Here is an 8,418-nt window from a genome sequence, read left to right as displayed (position 1 = left end):
GGGGTGAATTAGGAAACTTAAAAATCTAACTCTTAAACTATGGCCTCTTTTACTAATCCTAGCAAAACCTATGCAAAAGATAAATTATCTAAATGTGCAACTATGGTTTTGCTAGTGTGTTGCTATCTCTACCGCAAAAGGAGCAATATAATCAATGTAAATGCGGAAGCTAAAGAGCAAGGTAGAGATATGCAAACTCCCATCGATGACTCCATTATTTTTACCAAGGTATCGAGAAGCACGCAAGCTTCCCCCTAGTCCTCGTTGGAGCCCCTCGCAAGGGCCAAGCTCCCGGTCGGGTAACTCCATGGATAGCCTCAGGCCTTCCCCACGCGCAAGTGGGTCTTTGACATGCCTTCTAGCAAGCCTCTCCCAGATGCTCCTCGCCATCTTCACTATCAAGTTTCTGGCTGAAACGCCACGGGCCTTGTTCCCTCCGGTAAACGGTGGTGGCCACACCACAAACACGGTTGGTGTGATCTCGCAAGACTACAAGCCCCTCCGATGTACAACAATGATGCTCACAAGCACCGAGTGGTAAGAGGTATGCAAACCTCACTAAACACTAGGCCTAAACCTAGAGCAAGCGCATAAGTAGTGGTCTAATCAACCTAAGCACTTCGCAAAGTACCTACGCTAATCACCTAATGAAACACTAAGCACTATGCAAGTGGAGATCACTAAAATGGTGTATCAACACCCTTGGTATGTTTCATCAGCTCCACTCTTACCAAATGGGCGGTTGGGGTTGTATTTATAAGCCCTACTAAGAAAATAGCCGTTAGGGATGAAGTCCTGCTTTTCTGCTATTGACCGGACGCTGGAGTCGTCCCAACTGTTGGAGCCACAAACAACTGAGCAGACGCTGCCAGCGTCCGGTCACTTGCCACCAGACGCATCCAGTTGCAAGTTCACCACTCTAGAACCTCTCTGTACTCGATCGAACGCTGATGTCCTACGTTCGGTCAATTTGTCGCCAGCGTCCGGTCAATGCTGAGTGTGTTGCTGGGCTGATGAATTGTGAAATCAGTGCATCCGGTCGATTTACTTGTTCAGCGTCCGGTCACTACTGCTGACGCCTACTGTTGCCGAGCCACTGATCATAGCGTCCGATCACTTTCCTCTAGCGTCCGATCCAGCGTCCGGTCACTTCTGTGAGCTCGTTTCTTCGTGATCTTACGTGCGGCTTGGTTCCTATCTTCGTGTTTGGACTTTGCTTGATATCTTAGGTCTTCTCTTGTGCTCTTAAGGTCTTGCTTGTGGTGTTGATCATCATATCATCACGTCACCTTCGTCCAAGTCACGTCTTGCACCCTATTGAACTACAAAACAAACACTTACAAATTCATTAGTCTAATTTGGTTGTGTTGGTCATCAAACATAAAAATCCAAAGTAAATGGGCCTAGGGTCTATTTTTCTTACAATCTCCCCCTTTTTGGTGATTGATGACAACACGACCAAAGCAAGCAAATAATAGAATTTTGAAATTTAAAACTACCTACTTGCTAGGATGCAATGCAAGAGGCAAGATTATATGAGCTAAAAGATACTACTTGTAGGACTACATAAAAAATTATCTTGCCCTTGCAAATGTCCCCATGTGGTATTATGGATTTAAGTCTTGCTTCCTATAAATTCTCCCCATTACATAGGCTAATCCATAATCCACTATCCTCCCTTTCTTGGACCATTACTACAAATTAATGCTTGCTTTTGGTCCTCTAAATTCTCCCCTTTTAGAATCAAACACCAAAAAGGAAGACATTAGTAGCACAAGGTAGGGTCAAACTTTGTGATCCTTTGTGTGTAGAGTCAAAAAGATCATAAAATTTGACTCTCACATTATATAGACTAAGATCCCCCCTAAAAATATGCATACATATGATAGAAGGCAAAGCATATGCATAATTGGCAAAGTATTGCACAAGGGAATTTAATCTATATAATGCACGGAGAAAGCATATAAATATCAAAATGAAATCAACATGATGATATTGGTTTAGAAATACCACATGTAGCTACCACTTGCAATCGGTGGTGGATATTTGAAGTATGATGCTTAACTCCGGGGACTCCATTTTCCTTGCAATGAGACTACTACACACATGATAAGCTTGAAAAGGTGTTAGTCTCAAAGCATCCAACTTGTAGAGTGACCTCCCCCTAAATTTTTGCACACCAGTATGGAATACTTGTAGGAAACATGCACATTGATTGTAGAATCAAAAACACCACTTGAAAGATGACATCGCATGAATGTGAGGGTCATTTTCGAAGGCGATATTTGGGAGAAATTATCTACAATTTGGACTTTGGCACATATTAGATGAACAATTGAAGGACAAGCTATGTGTCGTGCTCGTAAAGAATTTTAAACCATGTAGGATTGCTCCAAGGAATAAGAATGAAACCAAACAAGCCTACCATATAAAATACCTAGTGTATGCATGACCAAATATATAAGAATGCAAATGCAAATCTAGGTATGAGGAGTAACTAGATGCTAAAAGATTCCAATTATAGGAAAATTTAAATCTAATACCAATTGAAGTAAATTGAATCTAGTTACCTAACATGGTATGGAAAGGGGAATTTGGGTTCATAGTATTCACTAACCCAGTTGGCAATGATTTTGTCCATCATGATGCACCCCATGAAATGCATCCAAACTTTGCCAAGTCTCCAAATTCCCCGAAGTCCATTGGACTTCTCACTTCCCTTTCAGGATCCAAACCTTCTTGGTGCTCTTCATGTTAGAAATGATTTCCTTTGGCACCCAAAAGTGTTTGGCCCCATTGTTGGCTTGCTTGTTCACCTTGATGGCCACCACCTTGTCATTTTCTTCTTCTTCAAGAGATAAGGTGTGGAGGCCTTCTTGTCCACCTTGTTGGTGTAGGTGTTGGAGAGCTTGCTTGTTTGCTTTTTCTCCTTCTTCTTTGCTCCTCCCTGATTCTTCACCTTGCACTCATAGGACTTGTCGCCTTTCTTGTGGCACACGTAGTAAACCACGGTTTGTCCTTCATCAAGCTTCTTCACTCCCTTGATGGTGTTATCTTGATGAAGTTGTGCTTGCTTCGCCTTGCCTTTCACTTGAATCAAGCCCTTGGTGAGGTGAGCTACTTCTTGCTTGAGTTTCTCATTCTCCTTTGCAACCTCTTGTGTGCATGTATCTACAACAACTTTCTCAACACAAACTTGGTTGCACAAAGGCGAGTCTAAACATAAATCATTACAAGAAGTACTGGCATCCTTTTTAGACATGTTAGAACTTTTTCTTTTAGATGCCTTAGTGGGAGTTGTACTAACGGCTTCAAGATTAGCAACTTTATTAGTTAGCTCATCACAATGTTTACACATGGTTTCCATTTTAGCAAGCAAACTTTTATAAGCATCTTGTGAGCTAGCTAATTTTTCTTTTAATTTTTCATTCTTCTTTACAAGTTGCTCATCATTGATTGTGCATGCATTTGTTGTTGCACTAGCCTCAAGTTGCTCAATTTTAGTAGATAGTTGAATATTAAGATTAGCAAAATTCTCATATTATTCAAGTAAAGTTTTGTATGCTTCTTGTGAACTATCTAGCTTTTCTTTTATTTTCCTGAGCTTCTTTTGTTGACTAGTGCAAACTTTAGCATAATTAAGGTTTTGTTGCACAATTTCTTCATAAGAAGGCATTCCATCATCACTATCACTCTCACTAGAGGATGAGCTTTTATTACCTCGTGCCATAAGGCACACACGAGAAAAACTTAATGATGAGTGCTTGCGCGCTCGCCTCTTGTGATGATGTTCGTCTTCACTTGAAGAATCATCCCATGATCTTATTGATGTGAGGGCTTGGTTCTTGCATGCCTTCTTCTTTGTCTTGGGTGTGGGCTTGTTTGGATAAACTTCAACAAAGTGCCCCAACTCGCTGCATCCATAGCATCCTCTTTTTCTTTGCTCATTTCTTTGATTGGTGAAAATGAGATCTTGGATTTGGATGGGCACACCCTTGACATTGAGCTTTTGGATGATCTTCTCCACCTTGTTGATTAGTTTGATTGATTCTTCATCAAGGTCGGAGGTGCAGGAGGAAGATTGATCATCATCACTTGAATCTTCATCACCATCATCATCCTCATCATCTTCTTCTTATTCACTTGAGGAGCTTGAGCTTGAGCTTGTCTCAACTTGCTTGCTCTTCATCTTCTTCTTGCCACATGCAAGAGCTTTGCCTTTGCTTGATGAAGAGGCCTCTTCTTGACCCATCTTCCATGACATTTCAAATGCCACTATCTTGCCAATGACTATGGCCGAGGTCATGGTGCTCAAGTCTTCCATGTTGCGAAGGATGGTGATGATGCTTGCATATTTCTTTTGTGGTAGCACGAAGATGATCTTCCTCATGATGTCTGCATCATCTAGCTTTGTTAATCCTATAGAATGGAGCTCATTGATAATTAGATTCAAACGAGAATACATATCACAAACAAGCTCATCATCATTCATTTCGAAGGAATCATAATTTTGTTTAGCTAGACAATGTTTTGCTCGCGGACATTACTTGTGCCGTCATGGAGCTCTTGGAGTTTTAACCATATTTAATTTGTCGTATTTAAGATGAATACTTGGTTAAATACATCCATGCTAAAAGATTCAAACAAGCAATTTTTCGCTCTAGCTTTGAAATGAATTTCTTTTTCATCACTCTTCGTGTGTTTATCTGGATTCTTAATGGGTTTCATCCCATCACGAGTGACTCTCCAAACTCCCAGTCAACAGCCTCAAGGTAGCAAGCCATTCTAGCTCTATAATAGGGGAAGTTAGTGCCATCAAAGTCCGGAGGCCTAGAGGTATCCATCCCAACCACTCTAAATAGCGTTGGCTCAACAACAGGTTAAGCCAAAGGTCCAAATTGAGCCAACCGGCTCTGATACCAATTGAAGGGGACCGTGACGCCTAAGAGGGGGGGGGTGAATTAGGCAACTTAAAAATCTAACTCTTAAACTGTATCCTCTTTTACTAATCCTAGCAAAACCTATGTAATAGATAAATTATCTAAATGTGCAACTACGGTTTTGCTAGTGTGTTGTTATCTCTACCGCAAAAGGAGCAATATAATCAATGTAAATGCAGAAGCTAAAGAGCAAGGTAGAGATATGCAAACTTTCACCGACAACTTTAGTATTTTTACCGAGATATCAAGAAGCATGCAAGCTTCTCCCTAGTCCTCATTGGAGCCCCTCATAAGGAATCCCTCACAAGGGCCAAGCTCCTGGTCGGGTAACTCCGTGGATAGCCTTGGGCCTTCCCCATGTGCAAGTGGGTCTCCGACGTGCCTTCCGACAAGCCTCTCCCAGATGCTCCCCACCGTCTTTAGTATCAAGCTTCCGACCAAAACGCTGCGGGCCTTGTTCCCTCCGGTACACGGTGGCGGCCACACCACAAATGCGGTTGGTGTGATCTTGTAAGACTACAAGCCCCTCCGATGTACAACAATGGTGCTCACAAGCATCGAGTGGTAAGAGGTATGCAAACCTCACTAAACACTAGGCCTAAACCTAGAGCAAGCGCATAAGCGGTGGCTAATCAACCTAAGCACTTCACAAAGTACCTACGCTAATCACCTAATGAAACACTAAGCACTATGCAAATGGAGATCACTAAAATAGTGTATCAACACCCTTGGTATGTTTCCTCAGCTCCACTCTTACCAAATGGCTGGTTGGGGGTTGTATTTATAAGCCCCACTGAGAAAGTAGCCGTTGGGGATGAAGTCCCACTTTTCTGCTACTGACCGGACGCTAGAGTCATCCTGATCGGATACGTCCGGTTGTCTCGACCGTTGGAGCCACGAACAACTGATCGGACGCTACCAGCGTCCGGTCACTTGCCACCGAACACGCCCGGTCGTAAGTTTGTTGCTCTAGAACCGCTCTGTACTCGATCGGACACTGCTGTCCTGTGTCCGATCAATTTGCCGCCAGCGTCTGGTCAATGCTGAGTGTGTTGCCGGGCTGATGAACAGTGCCATCGGTGTGTTCGGTCGATTTACTTGTTCAGCGTCTGGTCACTGCTGCTGACGCCTACTGTTGTTGAGCCATTGATCGGAGCGTCCGATCACTTTCCTCCAGCGTCTGGTCCAGCGTCCGGTCACTTCTATGAGCTCGTTTCTTCGTGATCTTGCGTGCAGCTTGGTTCCTATCTTCGTGCTTAGACTTTGCTTGATATCTTGGGTCTTCTCTTGTGCTCCTAAGGTCTTGCTTGTGGTGTTGATCATCAGATCATCATGTCGCCTTTGTCCAAGTCACGTCTTGCACCCTATTGAACTACAAAACAAACACTTGCAAATTCATTAGTCCAATTTGGTTGTTTTGGTCATCAAACACCAAAATTCAAAGTAAATGGGCCTTGGGTCCATTTTCCTTACACAGTGGAATGCCACATGAGGGCTATGCCGACCCCTGTTACGAACGACGGACCCGGATTCCACTCGAACATACCCGTTATTAAGCTCACCGAGCACGTCACTCGAGCCATCGAGGCAAGCGACGTTAGCTCAACCCCTCCAGTTATGGAAACCGCAAATAGGGTAACGCACGAAACTAGACCGACCCCTCAGCCGCACTCGACACTTGGGTTGGCGCTCCGTCTCACCCGACCCCTCAGCCACGCCTAACACTTGGGTAGGCGCTCCGTCTCGCCCGACCCCTTGGCCACACCTGACACTTGGGTTGGCGCTCAACACTTGGGTAGGCGCTTAGTCTCGCCTGACCCATCGGCCATGCCCGACACTTGGGTTGGCGCACGACACGTGGGTTGGTGCTCTGTCTCACCCGACACCTCAGCCATGCCCAACACTTGGGTTGGCGCACCATCTCGCCCAACCCCTCAGCTGCGCCCGACACTTGGGTAGGCGCTCTGTCTCGCCCAAACCCTCGGTCGCGCCCGACACTTGGGTTGGCGCTCCATCTCGCCTGACCCCTTGACCACCCCCGACACAAGGGTTGGCGCACCATCTCGCCCGACCCCTCGGCCATGCTCGACACTTGGGTAGGCGCTCCGTCTCACCCGACCCCTTGGCTGCGCCTGACACTTGGGTAGGAGCTCTGTCTCGTCCGACACCTCGGTCGCGCCTGACACTTGGGTTGGCGCTCGACACTTGGGTAGGCACTCCGTCTCGCCCGACCTCTCGGCCACGCCCGACACTTGGGTAGGCACTTCGTCTCGCCTGACCCCGCAACCGTGCTCGACACTTGTGTTGGCACACGACACTTGGGTTAGCGCTCCGTCTCGCCCAACCCCGTAGCCGCGCCCGACACTTGGGTTGGCGCATGACACTTGGGTTGGTGCTCTGTCTTGCTTGACCCCTCGACCGCGCCCAACACTTGGGTTGGCGCTCCGTCTCGCCTGACCCCTCGGCCACGCCCAACACTTTGGGTTCGCGCTCTATCTCGTTCGACGGCGACCCACGATCTTACACCCACCGGGTGCCCCCGTGAAACGAGTATAAACAGCCCCTTCACGACTTCACAGAAGTCTCAAAAGGGCTCAGGGGCTCCTATCGGGTTTATAAACCCGGGGTCTCTAATGGGCCTGCTTCCTAGCAGAAACTTGGCCCAACAGATGGCATAGTGACAACGCGTGCCTCTCGGGCTGGCCCAGAAACCTAATGACAGGCTAGGAAAACGATATGGTCCCTGATCGGAAGGCTTGGCCAAGGTGGGGACATAGTCCGACTCCGACCTCCTTTTCTGACCGGAGATACGCCAGACCTCTGCTCGCGGCTCTTCCTCGACCGACACGGTCGGGGCCGACTGGGAACAACCGACCAGGGACGCCCTGCTCGGTAAGGGCCTAGGGATTAGGCGGAGTAGATAAGGTAAGGCGCTCAAGTCAAACCGCAATACCGAGGACCATACCTTGCCATACCATGCACACCTACAGGATGGTGCTACCAGGCCATGCCAGATGGGCACTATACAACCTTCCAGGCATGTCAGAACCCAAACAATATTGTAGGCTCCGATATTTGCCATACCAGGCGACACACGGTAAAGCCTGCCACATGCATCTGGACATAAACAGTATTTTGGGCACCAACGACCGTCTCGTACCCGATAGCGTGGGCAACAAGACTAGGTAGCACACGTGTACATTATCTCTCTATGACTTGTAAGAGCGCATCCCCTTCGACTATAAAAGGGGATGAGCTCTCTCCTAAAAGGGGATCTGATTATTCGGACTCTGGTTCTCTGGCTCTCCTCAAAAAAGAGAAGCTAGACGATTCGAACACTCGATGACCTGAGAACTCGAATAGCTCAATAGCTCTAGAACTCTAAAGCTACACAGAGCATACGCTCTAATACTTAGTGCACGTTAGAGCCCCCGTCACTCTCAGCCCTTCGTTCAGGGTCCGACCGGGCCTTTAACAC

This window comes from Miscanthus floridulus, chromosome 2 (genome assembly GCF_019320115.1).
Source record: "Miscanthus floridulus cultivar M001 chromosome 2, ASM1932011v1, whole genome shotgun sequence".
NCBI lineage: Eukaryota > Viridiplantae > Streptophyta > Magnoliopsida > Poales > Poaceae > Miscanthus > Miscanthus floridulus.
Note: the sequence above shows the minus strand (reverse complement) of the source record.